Source organism: Macrosteles quadrilineatus, unplaced genomic scaffold, assembly GCF_028750875.1.
Source record: "Macrosteles quadrilineatus isolate MER2022 unplaced genomic scaffold, UCM_ALF_1.0 Scaffold_3__2_contigs__length_128488019, whole genome shotgun sequence".
Classification (NCBI taxonomy): Eukaryota; Metazoa; Arthropoda; class Insecta; order Hemiptera; family Cicadellidae; genus Macrosteles; species Macrosteles quadrilineatus.
The window spans coordinates 75,483,503-75,511,411 of NW_026542596.1; the positions used below are offsets into that span (position 1 = coordinate 75,483,503).

Genomic DNA, 27,909 nt, shown 5'->3' on the forward strand with positions numbered 1-27,909 from the left:
AGATACCCAAAACAGTAATATAGATTTAGATACGAATATGCAAGTAAAATAATCCTCTATTGTCAGTTAAATAATATCCGCTTTACAAATAAACACAATACATTAGGCTTACTCGGTAAGGTTATCAGGAATAATCTAAAATAAGCTCTGAGTCTGTGCGTCGGATTTGAGTTTTAGTATCGTAGAATTACTTTTGTAAATGCATCAATTGATTTATCAGATGATGTGATGAATTCAAAAGTAAATAGTATTTTTATATTACTTGATCAGGGATTCACACATTTTTTGTCCTACCTTTAGATCCTAGGACGCTAGATTCTACCACGGTACTGTTTAAAAACATTACTTCAGGCTAGTCTTAGAGGGCTGCAGAATCATCACAGGGATAAAATTAATTTGTGATTGGCGGGATTTGAACCCGGGACCTTGGTCACAGAAGCCTAGTTCTACCACTAGACCAGCTCGCTACTCAGGGCTACGGACAACAGTAACAATGTGGAAACAGACTCCCTATGGTTAGTCGAAAGCTTGTGATAGGAAAGAGGTGATTAATTTGGTGACTGCGAAGGTCAAGTCAGGTTCTTCCAATAATGTGCTTCAACGATAAGCCCACCTCAGCTGTTCCGTAACCTATTATGATCATAACTTAGACACAAACCCAGATAAATCTAATACCATTATGGATAAGCTGAAGACAATCTAAAAAACTTCGAACCTGAATTTATATGCACTTGAATGCTTTTTAATTTTTAATAAATTATTTATGAATAACTTTTTGATCAGCATTGATAGTTAGCTTATTACATTTACGAAAAGTAAACAAAAATAAGTCGAACAACACTCTTGAAACATAAAAAAAACTGTCTGTTTCGTCTATTGTATCTAATGATGATTGGAGAGTCAAATCAAAATCGATCATGAATATAGTACCATATGTGATATATTTACTGTCTTTTGAGTTACTGTATAAGTTTTATAGAGGTTTCAAGAGTGTTATTGGACGTGATTTTATTTACTTTCCGGGATCTTTTTTGGAAGAGGCTGCCACTATACTGTGGAAACCGCAGTTTAAGTTGGTGATTTAGTAACTTTCGAGCTTAGTGATTATTTCTATTAAGTAAATTAAAAGAAATAAACATTTGAGTTTTTTTTTTTTTTAAGAGGTTGGCGGCCTCTTTTTACCTTGCATTTGCCCGACCACATAGACTAAGCGCCCGTGCGTGGATCGTTTACAGCAAAGCAAGGAGTGAGCCGGTACAGTACAAAGGTGAACTGTACTGATAAATTTTAGTGGCAGTGACCAGGATCCAAACCCACGACATCGCTGCCTTGGGCCCGAAGTCCGCGACGCTACCGACTGAGTCACTGACTCACATAAACGAGTTTAAACGAGTGGATACCCTCTTCTGAAAAAGAACAATTTTTTCGTAACTTAATACCTTAAAACTTAATCAATTTATCTCTTAGTTTAAACCAAAGCATTTCCTAGTTTTTGACTTCTGGTTAAACTACAAAAACGGAAATTAAATTGAAAAGTACAAATAATTTCAAAAAATTTATAAATATTTATTTGCATAACAAATCAAGAATTGGTTTTGTTGACATCAGAGAAGTTAAACGTAACCGGCCATATACCTGAGTCAGAATAGTCTTCATATTTATCAATAGCAAGAGAAAGCTACTTGCAGTGTTTAAGGTCAAAGACTCAAGTCCAGTTAATGGAAATTATTTTTACCTCAGTGATTCAATATGTTAGAAAAGTGAAATCAATTGGTTATACTTAAATGAAAGTTACACTCATTGCGCATACAAACCAAAAATTTACAAGAACTAGCTTTAAATATTCGCTTATGCATATCCGAATTTCCGAAAGGTAGACACACAAAATTGACCTAAAATCACAAAAACTAAAATACCATAATAAAAGCTTTGTGTAAAGTGAAACAATCGTAAGAATCAGATTGTGTGTAAAAAATACCTGTATTATATCCAACATTACAGTGCAATATTTTCCTTTGTCAGGAAATCGTTTATAAATAAACATCCATCAGAGACTGAATGTGAGCAGTTTATATTATTAACACAACTCTTCAGCTCGGCTGGCTGACAACAATGGTCTATCAAGCAGAACTCGGCACTGGAATGAAAAATCTCCCCAATCCCATATTCTATTGGAGCAATGTTCGGTAAGGGAGGAAATATGTTCCTCATTTTAAGTTCCACTTCTTACCTACATTAAATATTTATGTAATATTACTAAGCTAGGCTAAAGACCAAAATATAATAGTTAAGTGACAATATGATACTACCAATCATCGTCAGAGTAGATTAATTATTAAGAGTTCATATTTAAATAAATTTGCTGTTGAAATCGGAAGGTAAAATGTTAACTATGTAAATTGCATTTGTCCTAGGACGCTAGGCACGAGACCGGGATTGTTTTTCACATTACTTAAGGCAAGAGCTACGGGTGGCGGCAATATCACTTCGATTAAATGCATTTGTGATTTGGCGGGATTAGAACCTGGGACCCCACAGATAAAAAGTAAAATATACTTAAAGCATCATTAGTTTGGTGGATGATGTCTCACAAGTGACGTCCATTTACGTTTCAGGCTTCCCATATTTTTGTAAACAAAGGGGATTCGAAAAAAAAAATACTTTTCAGATAGCCCTATAGATAAAAGTAACGTGACATAAGTTCTCTGCGAAAGACTTTTTTCACCACACTATAATGTTTTTAGCTGTTTTACACACGATAATTGGTGGCTGAAAGTTACGTTTTGCTGGCCATGCCAGCTGTCATCGTCATTTGGGGACCGAGCAGGTTTTTACATCCCTAGGGCCACAAATTCAGCTCCCCACTATGAATGCATATTAAATACACAATCAGTTTCTATAGCATTGCAATAGAATCGTTTTATTGTCACCGTTTCCTAGCAACTATTTATTATTATTTTTGCTGATTCCTCTAAATATTTTGTCACATAACCTTAAAGTTGTAGTTGTGTTGACTATTAGAGTGCATTATTATTGTGGTGAATAGTGGTAATAAGGCATAGTGTGGTGAAAAATATCGTTCGTACCACGGCCCGAAATGGTTTTGCAGCTCTCGATCGTTAAAACTCGAGCAGGCAAACACTCATTTTCGGTCCTAGGTACGAAATATTCTATTACGTGCCTCGAAGAACGTTTTGGACTCAGCAGTACACTTGCGCGAACATGTTAAATAATTTCCGTCCTTCTAACTGGCCTCCCAACTGGCTTTATTTTGAGAGCAGAAGCCGTATTCCGGAGACTACTTAAAAACCCACTTGAAAATACTATTTCAACAAGGAAATGCACCATGACGACCAAGCGCGAGTTGTTGATGTTGAAGTGAGCGCGAGACTGTCGTTTCATTAAAATAACGGGTTCATTATGTTTGAAAACAATGTTTCAATCACGAATGAACGATGATGCACTTGCCACAGATGATCCATGCTAACTAACCTCAAAATTGCATTAGATAAACATCAGATGACTGCAACAATGAACTCTTTGGACCATATAAGCTGGGCAATCACTGTATAAAAACTATCAGGTATTTATGGCTCTATCTGTATATTGGAGAACTAATAATATAATGAGTAAATTAAATGCACAAGCAGTGATGAATGTGTACATACATTGAGGGAAGTATGCTAACAGTTTGTGAAGCATGTAGCTGCTTTGAAATGTATATTAGCATGCTAAAATCGTATAAGCAGTTAATCAAATCGTTAAGAAGGCATAAAAGCCCATTTAATAATTTCATGATTGCAGTGAGGGTAGAAACGGCTTGGAGAAAATATTTATACAGCAGTGTTGAAAACATTTAAGGGGGTGGGTGGTAAAGCTTTGAGGCAAGTATATAAGAGATCACATGAAGTTTAGTTCCGGCGGTAACAAAGGCACAACAGCCTCTTCTCTCTGTGAAGTGGTGGGCTAATTTATGGTCTACGTTTAATACCAAAGCACCACACCTAGCTGTATTTAACTGCAAAAACTACACGCTCTGTGTACACCTTTAATCTTTAAAGTCGTTTATAATTATATGATCTGTGTAGTACAATTATAACCTCATCGTTTTTAACTTTTTGTCGGGTGATGAACACAAACGTGAGTACGTAACATATTTATTTAATATTTACCTTTGAAATATATTGAATTACACGATGGAAAATTAAAAACAGAAAAAAGTAAACATAATTACTTTTTACTGTCTCAGTAATAACGTGTCCGGTCAGAAGTCACTCAATTGGCTTTACTTTCAGAAAAAGTAATCAACAAATTGATTATTGTACCAATCATTTGCTTGCATCTGTCAATGATTCATCATTAGGCAATACTAAGATAACAAAGTGCAACATATTTCTTAAAATAAATGTATGTTTCTTTTTAGTTTGTAAATATTTTGTTGAAACAGAACTTATAACAATACAACTCGTGTGAAAACTTAGATTTTTAATCACATCTTCGACAAAGCATTTAAAGAAATTTATCTATTTAAACAACTTTATTAGCGAATCAACAAATTTATTATTATTTTAACCATTTTCTTGCTACCGGCCAATGATTCATGATTAGGCAATATTAAAATAACAAAGTGCAACATTTTTCTTAAAATAAATGTATATTTTATTTTAGTTTGTAATTATTTTGTTTAATTTCGAACGTAAAACACAATACAACATGTTTAAAAACTAAAAAAAAAAAAATTAAAAAGTGTAGGCCTATCTATTTCTGGGAAGAATATAATTGTTATTTGAAGAACAACTTTAGATGCATCACTAATTATATTTTAAATATATTGGTGCTTTATAGGGCGTTATTAATTACAAACAACATAATTTATCTTTTCACAATGATGTTTTTTTGTAAAAATTAAAAAACAATAAAGATTTACAGCTTTATTCATATGAATACATGGTGTAACGAAATAATCTTTTGCTAAATACTGAACATACACACTTTCCAAACACAGTTGGCTATTTTGAACGCGGCTATCTTGTTGGTTCAGCTCTTCAAATACAAAGTTTGCAACTATTGCTTTTGGCTTTACTCGTCTCTCGTCGACGATCAACTTTTTTGAACTTTTTAGTTGTCTTAGTTTACATTTAAAACTATACTTTCTGCTCTAAAAAGTTCATCCATGCAATGGCAGTACGCTAAATGTTTTTTAAAAAAGATAAAAATAACCAAAAATATATTTATGGAAACATGCCAGGATTTTTTTGAGATTTGAGATTTAAAGTGCACTATTCTATCAACTGCCATAAATCGTAGTTCCAATTTTACTTCATGTTTAAAGATATAGTTAAAAAATTACTCACATTGACAATTTTCTTATAAACAACCATTTGTTAGAATTATTTTTTCTATTAATATCAGCACTGTGCAAAGCTTAACAATAAGCTACATAATTACAAACTGTCCTGCCAGCGCAGTCTCCTTTGTCCTTTTACTAGAGTTTCGTCTCTTTGTAAGCTTACATCTTCATCATTAATAATTCAAGCTTTTAAGTGTTCAGTTATGCATAAAAAGTGATAAAAGACATTATAAAGGTTAGTGTACACTGGTAACAGTCATCACATAAGACCAATATTGGTCTTACGTGATCGCTGACTGGTTGACAATTTATTTAAGACAAAGTTTTGTCATAATTGTGATCAGAAATATATTGCTTAAATCATTCGAACTTGTAACTTATAGGCTGTTAAGATGTTTTCGGGAATTATTTTTGTTTAATATTGATGCAATAATCCTTTTTGCTGTCGAAAATGTTTTCAGTGTATTCGATAACGTATTAATCAACTTCGCTAACGACTAACACGATTGCTTATTTGGTAAACAAAGAAAGAGTTTTGGTAATAAGAAAACAGTTTAGTTAATCATTAGATATAAGTTAAAAAAAAAAATTATTTGATGAGCAAACAAAGTATATATGGAATAGCTAAAGAATACATAACAACTTATAGTTGGTGCTGGAAGCAGCTCTAGTGATGGTTTATCCTCAGCACCAACCGCATTTCAGCAAACCTACGTTAACACTCTCAGCAAATCAGCTGTTGAACTTAGCAGGTTTGTAAGGGGTTTCTCATTGATGCTGCAGCTAAAAAGTTAATTTAGGTATCGTATGTACTATCCGGCAACCAAGTACAAATAAAGATGTAAGCCTCTTCTGAAAATGCTGCGTTTACTGGTTGTTAAGGTATTAAGGTTCTTAAGGTAGAAACCCAAACATCTCGTCTTGATCAAATCAACTGATGTTAAGAAAACTACTGAATATGAGTTTTTAGTTATTTTCAATTAAGCGTATACGACTTAGTAATATTTCACTGGTGAATTTGTTGCAATATTAGTTAGTCATCCAATAAGGGACCCTAATTACCTTTAGGGAGCCAAAAACTCAAATAGTTTATATACGTTTTTCTGCAGAACCACAGTATACATTTTAGGATTTTAGTACTTATAGCCATGGTAGTTCTAAAAAGACTGTTCATACAGCGCAACAGATAATATGACTTTAATCTTTCCTTAAATTCTTAAATCATATATTTTCTAAATTTTTTCCCCTTGGAAAAATTAATTACTTGTTTTATATATTACATTTATTGTATATTTTATACATTAATATACACAAGGTACTTAAGTCATTTTTAATCCAATGCAAATTTACTTCTTTAAGTTATTAATAATTATTAATCATTGAAGTTGGGACGTATTTTAACCCAAATATGGTCGAAGGATGAATGTACTGTGTAATCAAGGATGGTGATTTGTGTGGAATTGTTACTGACTTAGATCAGCTGTTTCATCAGTCAGGCTCATTGATTTCAAGCCCAATGATCAGGAACAGCTGTGGTCCAATGTTGAACCATCAAAAAGCTACTGGCTTTTCTCAGGATCGAACCGACAACCTTTTGATTGCCAGGCGACCACTATAACCACTCTGCTACCCAGTTGGCAATTAATACAATCCGAAGCAAAGTCTGGCACATAAAAATAGGGTATAATTTCAAACCTTCAAATAATGGTTACTCCAACAAAGTGCATTTTCCTGCCAGAAATATATAGATTTTTACACTTATCCATAATGCAGGTTGTTCTAAAATTTCTTACTTTTAAATTTAAGTCACAATCTCTAAGATCCATAATATTATCCTTAGTAAACGCATTGTACTTAATTGTTGTCACGAATTTGCATGGCGTACGGACACCAACGAAGTCCCCTTCGTATGCATAGGCAATTTCAAAGCAATATAATTAGAATGTGGGATCATTTGCTTTGTTTCTCAATTATTTAAATAAAGACAGACCACCCTTACTTTGTAAAAATTGCCTATGCCTACAAATATTTTTACTATGAGTAATTTTAAATTTGTGTTGAGTATGGCGTATGCTATTTTATTTGCTTTATTGACGACCTACCAAGATACAGTTTTACGATACAATATGTATGGATTGTTATTACTGAATTATAAATTGTTATTTTATAGTGTTTTGTAATAAACATAATGAGATTGAAGCCAATAATTCAAAAAGACGTAAGGCTTATTACAAAATACACAACACTAATATAACTAACAATAACATTATTGCAATAATCCTCAGCATTATAATAAACATTCTCTTATCTCGATGGGTCCGTGGCAAAGATAATATTATATCATAATAAATATAATAACGTTAGAAGAAATTGATCCCATCAAATAATATACACTGGGTGTGTAGTGTAGCTGAGTGGTTTAAAAATCTAACAAAAAAAGCTCATCTAACAATTAAATCAATCCTGATAACAGTCAGTGGCTTTTTGATGGTTCGAAACTGGACTCAGCTTTTCATGATCATTTGGCTTTAAATAAATTTTCTGACTGTTAAAACAGCTTATCTTAGTCAGTAACAAAGCTAAACATATCATCTAACATCATTCTACACTCATCCTTCGTTCGTATTTGGGTTAAAATACGCACCTAGGTGGTGACCCTATCTCATATTGAGACTGTGCAGCTTTTTTAAATAATGCTCTTATTATTAAGGATCAAAAGAGAAATATTATTTTAACTACCCAATTTTCTTTTAATTTCTTTATTAAAGTGAGTACGGGACATCCCTGTTTCGATACCATTGGCTCTTGAAAACCCCGGGTAAATAGTTTTATTACTTAAAAGTTATTGTTTTCAGTTACTTTATAGTCCTACCTCATGGCTAATAAAAATGTACTCGACAGTTTAAATTCGAGTTACTAATATATATATATATATATTATATTTTCATATTTTAAATATACTTATATTTTTTATGGAAATACCTAGTAAAGGGAGTTCTATAAATTAGAAGTAGTTCAAGGAGTTCATTCTATCCACGTCTAAGAGTTCAAGCTTTTTAGTTTCTTGATATGTGTACATCTAACATCTATAAATGGGTACCGAAGCACTGGTAAAATATCCCGCATCGGTTCTTTTAAAGCTTAAACATATTTATGATTAGTGAGATTTTAAACGAAGACACAAAGAAAAAAATAATGATCTTAAATCTGCTATTATATTATTCCATCAAAACAATCACTTAAATCTTAACCAGTGAGTCACATATTAAATATGTTTCACTTGCATAATAGTGACCAATAATTTTTCTTTTGCTTTGTAGCCATTGCTTACACTTCTAAAACATTATTTAAAACACTGCATTATGATGGAATAAACACACGACACAATAGTGTTTATTTATTCTCTGGTGTTGCAATTGTTTCGGTTTGTTTACTTATTTGCTAACTTTACAATGAACGAAATTGCATTAAAAATGTTCTAGTTATTTATTATGTTGGAATGTAGTGATCGCACTTCGGGTAAAAAAAATCGATTAAATATGCCTATATGAAATAAATCCAGTTATCCTTAGTTTAGGTGTAAAGGAAGAGTAGAGGGAAGTAATTCCATTGGTTAATCTCCTGTTTATTTAAGGATGTCTTCTGCCAACTCAATGTGCTTTTAGTACCCAACTAATCGAACTCAATGACTATAGCATAGGTCATATATTTTGCTTGTTCGAATTTTTTTTGGTAAAGACTGTTCAGAGTATGGCAATATATAAATCGCAATTTAATATGATATGTCCTATGGAAGAATTAGTTCATTCGAACCTTACATTCTAAGGGCAACCCCACATATTAATCCCGTAGTGCTCAATATTAAACTTCAACAAGCTACATCTCGTAACATTTACCATGTTTTAATAAGTACCTATAGACCTATGTTTTGAGTATCGGACGACATTTATATTTTGGTTTATTTTCCTTTCATGGATGGCAATAGAAACTAAAATATATCAACTAATAACGCTTACAATGGTCGTTCCCTATCTTACTCTACTATAAATTACAATACCCTCGCCGCAGCGAACCTGCAGACTAAGGGAATTTACATTTACCTAGTTGTATTTTTACCTTAAAAAATACCCCGGTTTTTACCCCCCCTTAAAAATCGTTAGATCTATTTGCTGCTAGAAGGAAGGTAATAAATTGCGGTTTTTAGTAAACACGTTGATTTGTATTAAATCTGATCAAAATATGTCATTAAAAACCCCTCTACAGTAGTGTACTTATTCTCCAAAAGAATAACATAAGAAATATACATTCACAGTTTCTTGTCCTCCGTAACCATAAAAGTCCAACGACACTTCAGCATAAAACCATATAAAACATTCTTAGTTTTTTTTCCCCCACAAAATGCTATAGAAAGAGAGTGCAACCCCTTTCTTTTGTGGGTCAAAATCGGGAAATTCCAATGTTTACCCAATAAAAACCCGTTCCCATAGTTTATATATGCAGATTCGTAAACTAATACGATTGAATGTAGGTTAATAAATTGTACTAAATTGCATAAAAAAGGGATGATTTTCGCATCTATTACATTATTATATGTAAGTTCGAATGGTTGGTGTTTTTGGCCTCTGAGGACATCAAAACGAAAATTTAAATCGGTCCCGCATCCAGTTATTACCATGAGACCTACGGTAATAGCTTATTTCCTGTGGGAAATTCACCATTACATGGAACGCCTCAAAAGCAGATATGTTGATAAACAAATAGAAAGGTTGTTATTAAATTTGACTTCTCCAACGTGCCTTGTGCTTAAAACTACCCAACGTTTCTGGAGGTGGATCAACTCCTCCTCGTTGTCAAGTGTATCATTTTTCACTTTATTATTTTTATTATTATGTTTTTCACTCGATAACGGGAGGAGTTTTCCCACCTCCAGAATCGTTGTGTAGTTTTAAACACAAAACACGTTGGAAAAGTCTAATTTAATAATACCTGAAAAAAGCAAAAATATATACGTCTAATAACACTTATAATAATATACAGTATTTGCACTTATACTGTTGATCTACAAGACGGTGAATACATATAAAAGTTGGTGAGTGGCGATCGATTTCGATTGGACACCCCAATCATCATCAGACCCAATAGGCAAATTGTATATGTATTTACCGTCTTGTAAGTCAAGAGTAGAAGTGTAAATACATTATTACAAGTGTTATTAGACGTATATATTTTTGCTTTTTCAGGTAATTTAATAACACGTACGCTGCTGATCAAGAAAATATTCATTTAATAATAGTAAAATTTCATAACCAACGTCATTATAAATTTTAAACCTTGGTAAATAGAACTAGCTGCTGAAGGACATTACTCATAGTTTTCCCGTAAATGTTTTCCCGGCTCTCAAGGTTAGTTGAGGTCAGGGTTGTTGATGTGTATTTCTGTGACATCGTCAGAGCCACCCTGCGGCCATAGATATATACCCAGCTTCAGTCAACAGGGTGACCTACACAGAATGAGACCCTACTCGCTTGTTTTCCTCACCTTCGTCTTCTACTGCACGTCAGCCACGCCAGGTGAGTTGAACAAATTATGACTATTTTTAGAACTATTAGAGTTAAAGTTTCATATTTACAGATCCCAGTTGAATTTAAAAACTAAAATATGGATTATATGATTTGACTGCTATAGACATTCCATCGCCATGTTAAAGTTGTCACCAGATTTTAAACGAAATCGTCGTAGTTGATGTGAGCCACAGACAGATTGTGCCAATCTAAATTACTAGTTTCTGATGAAAACGCGTACTTTATTACCAAGTCAAACTGATGGAAAGTCTTTTTTGTGAGCTATAGCAACTATTGTGAACCATCAAATATGTCAGCAACACAAAAAATAGGTATAAAATAGAGTTTTAGACGCTAGCATATTCTGTGACTGGCTCACAAATACATCCTTTTTAAGTAAAATATTTGCTACATCTAGTCCAAATAGATGGGATGTCTACTTCCAATTGTTTTGATTTTCTGTTTATATTGCGTTGTTATTTCGTCACCAGCATGTCAACCCATAAGGTCCATGTTATTTTTTTGTAAATTTTGAACGAATTTTTTGTGCTTATTTTTGAGCCAATTTCAATTTATGAAGGGATTCTGCACATCTACAGGAAAATATATTCCCAACAGTATAAGTAGATTTTCCCTGCGATGCACACGAACTGAAGAAAAGGTTTTTAATCCCATTAATATATAGATTTAATCATTTTCACTAAATCAGCTGATTTCATTGTTGTTGTTTCTAAAAATCACTAACATCCTGGTAATGCATCTATGAAAATAATTGGTCAAGAAAAAGCAAACACGACATTTTATATACAATTAAAAGTCTATTTGTGTGTTATGGCGCTAGGAAAGATCTTTTAGCATTACGAGCACCGTCTTAACAACCGCTCTTACAAAAATACCCATCCAACAACGTCATTAAAGTATTTTTGTAAAAATACCAATTCCGGCAATATTCCATTGTATACTTATTTGTGACCTTGATTTTAAAGATAACAATATTTACAATTAAGTATGCTCTGTAAGGAATGTAAACGTCAAGGATACTTTTTAGACAAATGTTCGTTATCAACCTAAATGTAGGAAAAAAATAACACGTTTGTATTAACCAATGAACTATAAGAAAGATCGGAAAGATATTTCAGAACATCGTGGTGTGCCAGTAAATCAGTTATCCGCCATCTTACGTTTCCGGGAGGTTTCTCCGTTATACACTCACAGCAAAACAGAGGTTATTTTTGTTTATTTAAAGTTTAAAGTTTATTTTTTTCGATTATATGTAGTTGAAGGTCATAATGGAGAAAAGACAGCACATTCTGGTTTTACGAGTGTAGTAGTTTTAATATGTAGGCTAGGTTGATTTATATAAATGGGATATGTAAACCGACTCAATTTTGTAGTACTGTATAAGTTTAATGCTGTTATAGTATATTTCGTACCAAAGGCCGAAAATGAAGTTTTGCCGGCTCGAGATAGTTTTTAAGTTCGAGACGAAGTCGAGAACTTAAATCGGTCGAGAGCTGCAAAACCATTTCGGCCCGTGGTACGAACGCTATTTTCACCACACTATACCCTATTACCACTATTCACCACTATAATAATGCACAATGATAATCAACACAACTACAACTTTAAGGTTATGTGAAGAAATAATTTGAGGAATCAGCAAAAATAAAAATAAATATAATAAAATCTAAGTTCTTACCGTCAACGCAATCAGGAGTAATATTCGGGAAATATAGATTATTTCCCCCTCAAATCGGGAAAACGGTAAGAACTTAGATTTTATTATATTTTCACGCAATCTGCCACACTCAAGAATATAAAAATAAATAGTTGCTAGGCAACAGTGACAATAACACAATTCTATTGCAATGCTGTGGATTTTGATTGTGTATTTAATAGTATATTTCGTACCTAGGGCCGAAAATTAGGTTTTGCCGGCTCGAGATAGTTTTTAAGTTCGAGACGAAGTCGAGAACTTAAATCGATCGAGAGCTGCAAAACCATTTCGGTCCGTGGTACGAACGCTATTTTGCACCACACTATACCCTATTACCACTATTCACCACTTTAATAATGCACACTGATAGTCAACACAACAACTTCAACTTTAAGGTTATGTGAAGAAATAAAATTCGAGGAATCAGCAAAAATAAAAATAAACAGTTGCTAGGCAACGGTGACAATAACACAATTCTATTGCAATGCTATGGATTTTGATTGTGTATTTAAAATGCATTCATGTTTTAAGTAAGTAAGCGGACAGCTGATTTTGCGGCCCCGGCATGTAAAAACCTGCTCGGTCCCCAAATTACCATGACAGCTGGCATGGCCAGCAAAACGTAACTTTCAGCCACCAATTAACGTATGTAATACAGCCAAAAACATGATAGTGTGGTGAAAATATAATTTTCTTTAAATTTTCATGTTTGCAACGTGCAAACGCTTTGCGAGCAAAGGCTTAGGCAATGCTTGTCAATTCTAAATTTGGCGAATGTTTAACCAAATCTGCAATATTTCCATTTCGGTTTATTTCCATATTTTTATAAAATGGATTTATGTTATATTTTTACAGCTGCTAAGTAAATATATACAACAGTGTTTGTAGTGTTATAGTTTCTATCTAAAAATATGACAAACAAGTACTCTAAGAGAATTTGACTTAGGCTATTGAAACAGATCCCTAAAATGATTATATGATTCTGCGTATTTCAGTTTTAAAGATGTTTAATCTAATTTGTTATTCTTTGGGAGTTTATAGCTAATTCACTTTTGAAAAGTATTATATACTATATAGGTCTACTATATTACAACTCAAGTTGGTAATATTAATAAGCTTACCAAGAGTGTTTGTAGTGTTATGGTTTCTATCTAAAAATATGACTAACAAGTACTCTAAGAGAATTTGACTTAGGCTATTGAAATAGATCCCTAAAATGATTATATGATTCTGCGTATTACAGTTAAAGATGTTTAAACTAATTTGTTATTCTTTGGGAGTTTATAGCTAATTAACTTTTGAAAAGTATTATATACTATATAGGTCTACTATATTACAACTCAAGTTGGTAATATTAATAAGCTTACCAAGAGTTTGTTTTCATAAGTTGGCTAAAAGATTAAGAATAGGACCATTATTATTACGCAGTTTGTTGGAACGTATTACATATATTGGTATTCGCTAAATTCAATCTTTAAATTTTTTAATGAATTTATTAGATGTTTTGCGCCCTAATTACAAGTATAATACTTGTGTAATAGTTACAGAAAAATTACAACCAGAATCTTGTACAAACATGATTTATCTATATTATTATTATTAGACCTGTATTTGTAAAAACATAATTTAAATATTCACAAAATAGATTCTACAATCCTACTTGTGTTGTATGTTCTAGTACGATTCCCTGGTGGCAATGGACCAGAAGAAGATGAATTAACTTTGTATAAAAGACAACGGAAGCATACCGAGGATATTATTTTTGGAGAAGAAGAATTCGATGATTATCCTCTGGTACATGGCTCGAGCGAATATGGTCATCGGCCACATCAGCATTATGGCCACGGACATGGACACGGGGGGAGACCACCGTTTGGTGGAGGCTCAGGGTTTGGAGGAGCAGGCTCTCAATCTGGTGCCTCGGCAGGGAGCGGAGGTTTTGAAGGTGGCTTGGGTGGATTTGGAGGAGCAGGATCGCAATCAGGAGCGTCAGCAGGAGCTGGAGGGGGTGGATTTGGAGGAGGTACTGGGGGACTAGGGGGAGGTTTTGGAGGATCTCAAGCACAAGGCACTGCTGGAAGCTCCGGGTTTGGAGGAGGCTCGGGTGGATTTGGAGGAGCAGGATCCCAATCAGGAGCGTCAGCAGGAGCTGGAGGGGGCGGATTTGGAGGAGGTACTGGGGGACTAGGGGGAGGTTTTGGAGGATCTCAAGCACAAGGCACTGCTGGAAGCTCCGGTTTTGGAGGAGGCTCGGGTGGATTTGGAGGAGCAGGATCCCAATCAGGAGCGTCAGCAGGAGCTGGAGGGGGTGGATTTGGAGGAGGTACTGGGGGACTAGGGGGAGGTTTTGGAGGATCTCAAGCACAAGGCACTGCTGGAAGCTCCGGTTTTGGAGGAGGCTCGGGTGGATTTGGAGGAGCAGGGTCGCAATCAGGAGCGTCAGCAGGAGCTGGAGGGGGAGGATTTGGAGGAAACTTTGGAGACAGCGGTTTTGGAGGTTCTCAAGTGTCATCAGGCAATGGGGGTGGTGCAGGTGGGGGTGGAGGTTTAGGTCTGAGTGCGGCCAACGCAGGGTCGTTGTCTATCAACACACCACTTTTAGGCGGAAGCTTCTCTTTGTCTCACGCCATCAGTGCTGGAGGAGGTCTTGGAGGTGTCCTAGGATAGAAAGTAGAACCCAAATACATCGACTGTGATATACAATTGGACACTAGTGTAAAGTTTGGTAAACATATATGAAAGATGATTTAATAAAGCTGCTCAAAATCAAATGAGAACATGATATATAAATATTGGATCGTGATATTTCAGCGTTTGAAAAAGTGTTACAGCCACCACTTATGTTTTTGATAAAGATTTAATATTATCAATGTTTTTTGAAAACCTACAAAACCTTTATATTATACCTTTCTTAAAAAATACTCAGTGTTGTTTTACCTGGTTTGTGTGGTTTACGAAATCTTTAATGATTAAAAAGATCACCTAGAATTTTGTATTTTTATAAAGAGATCCTTTGGCTATGTAAATGTAATTTTAACTTTTTTGAATGAGGCTATGATTGGCTATGGATATTTAAACAGTGTACGCCAACAATAACGTTCTTCAGATAAATACAGGGTGATTGATATAAGTGTGCTAGCCGTTTTATTCGAAAACTATAAGAGATATCAAAAAAAGTTAAATGGTATGTGTCTTGGATTTTTTATTTACAAAATTGTAGTCCAGTCGAAAAAATTATTTTAGCCGCCATTTTTCCAATATGGCCGCCAACTTTGATTATTCTTATGGGACACCCTGTATTTTATGATGTATTCCGGTAGAAAATGTAATTTTAAGACGATTTTATTCTCGAGATTTTTTCATAAACCTAACCGTTTCAAATATAATAATGGTTAAAGTTGTGAAATTTCGAATAGTTTTCTTCGAATAGCTGGCTTGCTTGCTTAGGCCTTTATCGAAACTCTTTCTCATGCCGAGACTTTAACAACCATTATTATCTTTGGAACGGTTAGGTTTATGAAAAAAAATTACAAGAATAAAATCGTCTTAAAACTACATTTTCTACCGGAATACATCGTAAAATATAGGGTGTTCCATAAGAAAAATCAAAGTTGGCGGCCATATTGGAAAATGGCGGCTAAAATAATTTTTTAGACTTTACTACAATTTTTAAAATAAAAAATCCAAGGCACTTACCATTTAACATTTTTTGATATCTCTTATAGTTTTCGAATAAAACGGCTAGCACACTTATATCAATCACCCTGTAGAATAGTGTAATTGGAATAGAGTCTTAGTAATGCTGCAGGTACTAGATATAACAATCAATGATTTAAATTGGCCTCGAGTATCTTTTTCATACTAATAAAAAGAAAGGAAATGTGACTTGTTTTCAAACTATTATTTCCTGTGACTTGGACTTAACAGTTTTATTCTGCAAAACAATCGACCATCATAAGCTTTCGTCTATCATTAAAATCATATTCAGAGCAGTGAATTTTTTTAATATTTCACAAATAACGATTTTCAAATACTCAATTAACCTTATTTGTTAATGCTAAGATGTTTTGTTGCGTTAATGGCTAAATTCAATTCACTAAAGGTCGAGGTAATAGCTTGGTAGATAATATCTTGCCAGGAGGCCTTCCTCGTTATAGTGAAGTTCACCACTCACAACCACTGCATTATTGATACACCTAGCAAAGTTGATCCAAGTTACTCTTTTTGTACATACAAAACAGTATAGAGCACTAAGGCAATAAATTACAATTTAGTTGCTGCAATGTGATCCAATGAAGCTCAATATAATTTAATATAGTTTTAACCCACAACCTTAAACTGTACGATTAACTACAATTGTTGTAGCTTATCGTCATGTTTAAGGTTGTGGGGGAAATATTATTGTTGTGAAATAGTCTCGCTCATAGCATTTATTAAAAATTTTATGTTCAGGAACAAATTTTTATATCATGATTTAAGATACAGCCTCCTATTTTAAATTCATATACAGGGTGTCAGAAATATGTTGGATCAATTGCATACTGTTTTTTTAGTGCGATGTTCTACCTGTGTTTATTAGTCACATTGTAAAGTTTAGTTTTCCTCATTATGTTTGCAAATTGTTGTCATGGGTAGTGTGACCTAAAATATAAATATTGTTGACTATTTGGTTTTCAATGTTTTTTGTCATCACATCTTATGAAATTCCTGGAAAGGATGAATAAAGGACATCATCTACCAGACCATAATAAACTCAGTGGATGTACTAAGAGACGATTATAGAAGCATTTCCCCGAAATACAACTAAATGTAAAAATCGGAATTTTATACATGCATTAATATAAACGTAGAATTAAGCTGCTTTACTGAAAACGTATTTCCTCTTAGTTCATAAAGTAGATCTGAAATGTATTTTTTTATGATCCCTTTTATTCACATCGACACCATAAAAAGAAATTTTAATGATTTATGACCGGAAAACGAGAAAGCTCTAGTCAACACATTGTTCGATGTAAATCTGCTCGTCAACATTTTTAATTAATTTAAGGTCACAATATATCCAGATAAACAAATGCGTCAAAAATATTGTTGAAACTAAATTTTAGAATTTGGGTGTTACATACAACACAGTTAGACCATTGTACGCCACAAAGTAACAATTTAGGTAATGTATGAAATGTTAGTAATATTATTTGGACACCCTGTATAATGCAGAGTAAACTGCTTTAATATTTTTAGTGTACAATTTAAAATCCATTCAAATTTCTAAACACTCAGGATTAAATATACCTTTTAGAGCATATAGTTAGCTTCAGTTAACTAGGGTGAAGGGAGAATTCAGGGAGGATATTACCTTGGTTAATTTCCTGTCACTTCTAAGGCTGTCTTCTAAATATGCTTTTCGTACCGTAGTATTCCACCTAAATAACTAATGTCATATATTTTATTAACGAGTGTATCACTTCTGTGGTTACCAACTCTTGAAAGTATGAAAATGAAAACAAAAATTATCAGTTTTTGTATTTTACAAGTTAATTTATGGTGGTTTTTGAAAGAGTTTTATTGTTACCATCATAATAAGTAATTGATATTTTATGCCCTGAAATTGTATTGAAATACAAGTACTATGCCGAGTACCTGAACTGATGACATTTCTATGCTAGCGTTTAATTTTTCGTTAAGTGTACTTTGTAGGAATCCCAACAACTTTCTGTGTTTGTGTGTACTTTCTGTATTGGTACATCCCAATCTTAGCACGTTTTAGTTTCTACCCAGGAGGAGTCCAATGACATTAAATGTGTTAATATATTTGATAAATTTAGTAAAAGACATATTAAAATAGTACTACCCCACTATGGATGTGATGGTCGATAAAATATCATCGTCTCAATGCACATTTCAATCATCAAGTAAATTACAAAATTTATATAAGTAAAAACACATACCCAAGGTATCACAGTTACATTTAAATCAATTTGTGGGCAAAATTCAAATGATTGAGAAACGTAACCAAATGACCAATATAACATTGTATATCACCATTGAATTTCGATTACTGACATTTGCATAATTTATGACTGGTAATCGACACCTCAAACAGCAGTTAATCAATAGAAGTCATTAATCAGCTGAGAACTGGACATGACGTACAAACATCCATATTGCTCCAGACAACCATATGGTACCTGCCACTGGCTGTTGATTCATCATTGCTAATATTATGTCTGGGTTGAAATAATATTACATTAATTATGTGTTAAGGTTTATTGCGGATACTTTCCATAACAGTGTTAGTAATTAAAATGTCGGCAATAAACATTAATACAACATCAAATCTCCAGCACCAAAAATAAATTCTGATTAAGGACATTAATGATATTTTAAAGTTAGTAATTTACTATTCCAAAAAAATTATGCAAAAATGTTAATATAATTTGGTAAATGCCGTACTTGTAATAGACACTCAAAATAGCCTTGACATGTATATTGACAGATTTTTAAAACTTACCTTATATTTTAAACATTGAAACTTCCATATCATTCACGTTTTGTTGAAAGATATTAGGAAAAACAAATAAGGCAGTAAATTAAACATAACAATTGTGCACACTTGAAGTTAATATATTTTCGTCATGCTGCTGCAAAAACGGACGTTTTTAAACATGCATTGCGGGTCTAAATGTTATTAGTATTTTAGAGAGTTAAAACCAGCTGTTGTAAAAAGTTGTAAATTTCGATTGTAGCAATCGCACGATTCGCATAATTATTGATTGATTTATTAGGTTAGGTTTTAGCTTATTGTTGCATTCTTTTCAAAAGTTTGGCATATCTTTACCTTGTTTTTAACTTATTTTCTTTAGTGATGCATTATGACGAAAAATATAGTTACACAAATACAGGTTATCTTTTCAGCCCTGGCTCATTTTCTGACGGCTTCGTCTTGATCGTAAAACTTGAGCTCGGGTCGAAAAAGTCGCTTTACGCCCTAGTGGTGAAATATGCTATTTTTTCAACTATGAATAGCATGACCAAAGCAAAAGACGATGATTTAAAAAAAAATCATTAACCAGTAATACGAATGGAATATTTTTCATCTAGCAATAAATTGTTAGTAACGAGCGAGATATGGACAAGCCTCAAGAGAGCGATGTATCTTTACTAGTTACTGCAGTTGCTGTCGACATATCTCTGACACTGAAGGCCTAACGGGGGGAAGCTCTATACATTGATTGAGAACAATAAAGTTGAAGAGATGATATAAATTTACATTCAAAATCAATTCAAATTTTCATTCTGCCAGAATTAACAATAATTATTCAAGTTGTATTTACTAGGTAAACAATTTAAATAAATGATGGTTTACATGATTCTTAAGAATTATTAACAAATAGATACAAGTCTTATATAATACCTACAAATAACACAGTTTCATAAATGAATATTTATAAAACCAAAGATTACAAAGCATATGTAATCTTTAATAATCTTGGGACTGATTTTAGTTAAAGATTCTTGGACGCTGTAACAGATATGCTGTATCAACAGAGATTTTAATAATGTTTTATTTTATTTAATCAGGTTCGGTGCGCATAGTGTATTGGCTGTTTGTGGAACAGAAAATAAATGTGTTGAGATCATTATTTTATAACCTATTTATTCAGCAAACATAATACAATAATGAATATTAAGTATGGCAAATGTTTGCATCCTCAACAATGTAGTAAGTAATAAGCACAACTAAAAACATATATAACTTTGAATGTTTGATGTACCTAGTTGAAAAAATGTGCTTTACAATTATTCTGGATTGACTTATAGCCAATTTATGTTCTGTCAATGTTTCTCATCGGTGTCTTTTAAGCAATTAGATCACGGCACCTAAGATAGAAGAAGTAACAAGTGTTACTAGTTGTTAGGGTCTAGTTTTGTAGTATACTGCAGGGTTTGGTGGGGGAGAAGGACAACGATCCAGATCTTTGTTTGGGTTAATCCCCTGATTTATGGCCTGAGGGTAATGGTCACCGGAGGAGGGGCAGGGAATAAATAATTTTGAATCCCATCGGAGATGAGGCATTTGTAATTTTATTTTATGAACAGAACTATTTTTCCGATTAGTAAACCTTCATTCGGTTTTTCATTATCAGCAAGTTTGGTTAGGGTATGATAGTTAAATTAAATTAAATTTAACCTACAAACGATACGTTTTGACAGCGACGGCGATAACAATTTGTCTCTTCTTGAGCCAACCTAAAACTGACTGGTCAACCGACCGTGATTAAGAGGATTACAGCCTGGATCATGTGCCTCCCGCTTGGTGGTCTTTGAGGTAGCAGGATTAATTCCTGCCAATCACCAACGGATTTTATGCTGGGTTCTAACGTCCAGTAATTTAATTGTGGGACATTAAGAATTTAAGTTGGAAAAACTATTGATGCTTTCAAGAATAAACAAAACTTCATAACGTTATCATGTAAAAAATACAAATACATCATAGTTAATAATATTCCACATCAACTAATACATTTGAAACACTTAAGCAAACAGGAAATTCAAACACTTGAGAGAAAAGTAGTTAGTTGGCTTTGACCAGTTCTGAGAGTGCAGCTCTAGGCTAACATGGAAGATCCATTTGAGGTCCTTATCTCGTCCAGTTGTTTGAAAACATTTTAGAACAAATATTAAGTTATATTTTCTTGGAACAGTAGAAATATATTTATAAAAGGTAGAAGAATAAGGCAAGTATGAATGCATTAACTGATAAAAAATGCACGTTTGAGGTTAGAAAAAATAAATAATATATATTTCACATGAATCCTAGTGAGCAGATGTTAATAGACTACAAATTAGAGACTTGAGGGCATGACAAAATCTAAAAACATTTATTTATTTGTTTAGTTTATTTAAAAACATCTTTTTAGTGATGTACATTTTAAATAAGTTCGTTTGTAATACCAAAACGTTTAAATATTTACACAAGCCATTTTCTATTCAATGGGTTTTTTAATTCCTCCCCATATAAATATTATAGGCCTATGGAGATATTAGTCTTTTTGTCAAACTTTTCAAGTTTGAGATTTTTGGTGGAAATAACCGTTTCGCGTTCCCCTTAACCTAAAGCGGTTTTCAAAGTGACTGTAATATCCTTATTATCCTTAAAGGAAAAACAAATATTTTAATGACACCCCTACTCAATATTCATACAAAGCTCTGATGACCAATGGCGGAAATTGTCTGTCTTTACGTTTTACGGACTTGGCATATTTACCATACAAAATATTAAACGAATATAATAATAACCTACGTATACAGAGTGACAATTAAGTCTTAGGACGACTTTATATTCTGTAATATCCTGTATAATGTATTTGTGATGGGCTCTAAGAATTTGACAAAAAATCAATCAATTATTTTTTGTTTCAGGAAAATAATGTTAAGCTGAAGAAGACTACAATAAAATTTGGTAAGGTTCCCTTTCCCTATTGATGTTATTGTTCTGATCCAATAGTAGTTACTACACTTCAAATTTCACTGCGGTACAGTTATTAAATGAGGTAATTCTTTGCATCGTATAGTAGTGTGCCTTTAGGAACTTGATTCGTAAATGCATTACTATAACAGTTAATAATTGTGTACCGATAATATATAATGTTAAGCTTTAGAACTAAGCAGTCTAACACTTATCTGTTGTGTTGGTTTTTAATAGACAACCTCGATGGATTAATAATTAAATAAGAACTATAGCCCATGCACCTGAAAATCATTACCAGTATTTATTTACTGCCTTAATACATTGGCTAAGAAATTATATGTTGTGACTGTGTATACACACATAATTTTTTTATTGATCAACAAAAAAATCTAAATTTATTAGACACTGATCCAATGTAAACTAAGAGGTGTAATTTAGGACAAAGAAAAGTGAAGGGTAAGTGATTAATGAATAAACTATATTATATCTCTGTTACGGACTAAGACTAGCCTGTTTTATTGAAGACTTATGGTGGAAACATGTTTTTGCATATTTTATCTGTAAAGGATAAGCTCTTTAATTATTTCCTGCTTCGTTTATTTTCACTATTCTTTGCACTCAAACCTATATGTTTGAACATATAATGTAAGAAGTTATTTTAAGGTAGTTTTCAATAGATAGAGAAATAATTCTACCACCAAGTAAGCTGGAAAAAATAATAATGTATACTGTATTGACTTTGATCGAATAATAATAAGTAAAATACAGTATCAAATGGTTTATATTCTTTATTATCTTTATTTTTGGCAGTTTGACATAACAAATAATTTACAACTGTAATAGTAACGTAAAATTTAATTGATAACTTAAACATACAGTTTAGTATTACCTTAAATAATACGAGTCTATAATTATCTATCACAGTCTATAAGTATGATAAAATTTAATTGCGTATAATTTCGCTTAATTTTGTTTCTTTTTAGTTTAGTCACAACTCACTAACATCTTCACTTTTCTATTTTCTATATTAATCAAATATCAATTGGCTTTTTAGCGATTTTCAGCTTTAAGCATCAATTGTACACAAGGTAAATTCCTTTGGCTTTAAACATCTTTCTATTGTTCAAAGGTTGGAGTTCTCTTCCATTTTCCAAGATGGGGTTTTCACATTTGTCTTGTATTTGTCTGAATGCATTAACCTGAAAAGTCAAAAACAAATACGCCGTCATATGCAAATGAATTCAAAATCTACTTTTACTTCAACTTAATTTAACATAAATACTAACAAAACCAACGGTAATAACGGTAAAAGGCCACTGTAAAAGTTTTGTAATAACTAAGTAGTAATAAGTTACAATAAATACTGTAGGTAATTGTAAGATCAGTTTTATATTTTTTGTCAGTGTCTACAGACTCTAAGGGGACCTACTACAAATAAACTGTACATGCTATCAAAAATATTACAAAGCATGCACATATTGGATTATTTATGGTATCTGGAAAAATTCACTTTATCTTACCTATTGGAACAAATTCTAAAATTTGTATGTTTTATTATTTAATCTACTGTATTGTATTACACAAAACATTAATAACTTATCTGTTTCATCCAAAAACCATCTGGACAAAATTTTCAACCAGTTTAATTAAAATTACAAGGACAAGCTTAAGATTGCGACATGCCATTAAAATGTTGAAACCACGTGTAAGTTTGCAACAATTAAACTGTAAAACAAGAGCGTAAACATAAATGTCGAACAAAGTTTCCTCATTAAGCTCTTCGTCAACTAAGAGATTTGTCATAAGAATCATTCTTGATGTATATTACTCAGTATCTTATAATAATTTAAAGTAGTTATTGTATTTTTTATGTGTAATTTGTTTATTTGTTAGAAACATTTTAAAACAATAATTGGAATACTTCTAATTAAAAAATAATCACTGTTTAAAAAAATCAAATTGAACTATGCGTGGTTGAGTGACACGACTGGTTATGAACAAGCTCTCAAACTCGTCAACAATATTTTATTTATAATGATTCAAGGTCAATGGTACCACTACTGCCCATATCTACTGGGATTTTACTAAACAAAAACAATATTCAACTTAGAAAATAGTAAAGAAAGTTGAAATAAAATTATAAATATTGCAAAAGTAACATATTGTTAGTTGTGATTTAAGATATTCACAGTAAGTACTATAGATTCCAACCATGCATGAAATTAGGCACCCTATCGATTTCGAACAATTTTGGTCTACATCCTAGACTGGGGCGGTGGTGTCGTCCTGTAATCCAACTACTACTAGAAGGTCACGAATTGTGAATATTTATAGGCATCCAGTCATGCACTGTGGATGCGATACTCCATGGTGTGGATTAATGTCCGCACTAGTGAGTACTACGACTATGCGCAGTGATATCCTGATAATTAGACCAATTCGAGTTAGATAATTCAACCAATAGTTTAGAGTCGGTGGCTCAGTCGGTGGCCCAGTTGGTGGCTCAGTCGGTGGCTCAGGCGGTGACTCAGGCGGTGGCTCAGGTGGTGGCTCAGGCGGTGACTCAGGTGGTGGCTTAGTTGGTGGCTCATTCGGTGGCTCAGTCGGTGGCTCAGGCGGTGGCTCAGGCGGTGGCTCAGGCGGTGGCTCAGACGGTGCCTCAGTCGGTGGCTCAGTCGGTAGCTTGACAACACAGCACATATGATTGCATATTAATATATCGATATCTTAAACAAGCTCAATGAATAAATAAAAAAAACAAAATGAAAAATATTTCTAGAGATACTAACAAACGTATTAAAACAGATGTGTAGTGTTTATACTACTTAAACATTAAACATAAAACATATCAGTCCTGCTGGTCAAAATAGATCATCGCATTAATCGAAATCGAATGTAACAAAACTTTGGTTTTAATTTAATTTCTTCCTAAAATTCTTGATTTAATTAGCTTAATTACAATTAATTTTGAAAAATAGGTTTTATGATTGGAAATAATATACTTCAAATTCTTCGCCATCATTCTTTAATTTAAATTGCTTTTGGTAACCAACAATCATGTGCCCTAAAAACAAACAAATTTAATAGTTTTAAAATATAATCAAAGTTGAAACATTTTTCTTTTCACAGACCTACTAGATGAACTAAATTTATTAATTAAATAACTTTACATACCAGTTTTCCTGGGCCGAAATTCACTAAAATTATATTAAAAACTTCATCTTTACTAAACAACATCACTGTACAACACAATCTGACTTAAAAAGGGATTTAACATGCAAACCTAGTCTTTTATACTGGTCTAACTGCTTAACCTGATTGGTGGAATTGGACCAATCAGATTAGCTCTTAGTTCATCTTTACAAGCATGAAACAGTTCTAACATGTCTTATTTACTTCCTGCATAATTATTTTCTTGTTTCAAACATATTTAAGAAAATCCTTCGACATAATTATTAATCAAAAAGTATAATTTGTTTGTTTTTATACTGAAAATAAAGAATAATTTTTTTTACAATTTAAAAATTGGTACAAATCTCTCCCTCAAAAAAAATTATACATTCAAAAGTTCTTCTACATAATCAAAAAATAAAATATTTTAAATATTTAAAACATAAAATCAATTGAGTTTTTATCTTCATCATTTAAATACAAAGGTGACTTGATAAGCTCCAGTCGCTTTGTTGCTTCTGAAATCAGGACACAACTTTCAAGCGAAGCGAAGGATCGGATGCAGTTTAAATGACAATGATACCCAATTCCGGATCTGTGAACTGATTTAAACTAAATTAACAAACTTAAAATAACCATACAAAACGTAATATTTCTCCTTTTTTTTATCACCCATGAGTAATGAAATTATAACTTTCATGTTTTTTTTTTCTTTTCAAACAATCTTATAACACATTCTTCTTCCAAAATAAACAAATGTTTTTAGAACAGAATATATCCTTGCTCATTGCAATGTTTTTAGAACAGGTAATACAAGCATATCTAGATACTCAAAAACCAAGATAACAATCAAACTGGAATTTTACAAAATACAAGTTCAAACAATTCTTTTTTGTTATCACAGTCCTAAACTTCATGGAATGTCAGTGCCAGAGTGGAAGTAGTTTGTCTTTCTGTGTAGTCCAAGTAGCTTCAGTTGCAAGTGGATGTGTAAGTTTAGTATGTGGGCCCATGTAGTGTCAAAAGTGAGAAAGGTGTCAAAGTCAGTGTAAGTGTAGAAGTGATTGTCGTAAGTAGTGAAGTGCAAGTGTAGTATGAAGACTTAGGGTTGTGATAACTATGGATTACCTTTTTACCTTTGGTGAGTTTGTATTACCTTTTCTTTTTACATTTTTACAATTAAAATAGAAGTACACTCACATACCCTTTAAGACATAAAATAATACAATATCTCTTTTTTTTCTTACCAAACTCAGTTATCAGTTTTACCTCACTTTCCTTGTGACTACTTTATTTGTATCCCTGTTTTAACTGAGATATATTTACTTTCTTCACCACCTCTAAATCTGAAATGCTCTGTATTAAAACAGTCACAGGATTAACAAAATACAAAATCTTAAATGGTCCCATAAATCTAAGGTCAAGTTTGTTTTGGTACTTATCTATCTTTTTAGACAGTTTCTTATTTCCTAAGTACACTTTCATACCAACCTTAAATGGATGCTTAACTCTATCATCAGAGTAACGTTGTCCATTTTTATTTATCTGTACAGATTTCTTTAAATTTTTTATTGCAATCTTTACCTTACTTCTTATCTCATCAGGTGTCAGTTTTTCACTTACCAACTCATTTATGTTCCATAAATTGGACAAAGCATGGTTTGGTGGATGATTAAACATAACTTTAAAAGCACTTGTTTTAATACTTTCATTGTATGCTGTATTAAATCCCTGCTGTAATAAAGTTAAATCATTGTCCCACTCAGTCTGTTTGTCATAGTAATAGGCTTTTAATGTACTCTTCAAATTTCTTAAGTACCTCTCAGACCTATTTCCACTTGGCTTATATGGAACTAATTTGTGGTGAGCTATTCCATATTTAAAACAAAAATCCTTAAATTCATTACATCTGAAACAGCTACCATTGTCAGATACCAAATACTTACAGCTACTAAAATTCTTAAAAATAACATTGTCGATCATATTTACAACACTTGAACCTTTACTGTCTTTTAGTGGAATCAACCATGTATACTTTGATACATCATCCACTGCAATAAGAACATTGTTATTGCCCTTTTTTGACCTCACCAATGGACCAAAAATGTCTATAAATACAATTTTTCCATAGGTTGTGAAGCATGTGTAGCAATTAACTCACCTTCATATCTTCTTTGTACGGGTTTTGCCATCGTACATATCTCACATTTTCTTACTCTTTCTTTGATTAAGTTTATTAAGTCCGGTCGGTAAAAACTTTCACAAACTTTGTCTAGTGTTCGTTTAATACCTGGATGTCCACCTAGAACGCTTACATGAAAATAATTAAAAACCATATCCACCAACATTTTTGGTAAGTAAATTTTTGGCTTTGCTCTTTCATGATTCTTATACATTAAAACACCCTTACTTAAATAATATTTACAACTATTTACACCATTGTTTACAGATTCAATTATTTTTAGAACCTCGCTATCATTCTGCTGATGTTCCTGAATTTTAGTAAAGGCTAAAGGAAACTGTTTGATAACATTCATATTACTAAAATCATCATTACAAGTTTCTTGCTTACCATTATACACCATTTTAACCTTTTGAGATTTTACCTTTTGATTTTTGTTAGTTCCATTTAACTGTAATT

At 32.7% G+C, this 27,909-nt stretch overlaps 1 protein-coding gene across 1 annotated transcript in view; it reads left to right on the top strand.

Annotated features, from left to right (window-relative positions):
* Positions 1-27,909, top strand: part of LOC128990405 (uncharacterized) — a 382,719-nt gene that overhangs the window by 51,141 nt on the left and 303,669 nt on the right. Inside the window, exon 2 of the mRNA XM_054412754.1 lies at positions 22,049-22,088. The gene's annotated coding sequence lies outside the window, so the exon portion shown is untranslated. The remainder of the gene's footprint in view (positions 1-22,048; positions 22,089-27,909) is intronic.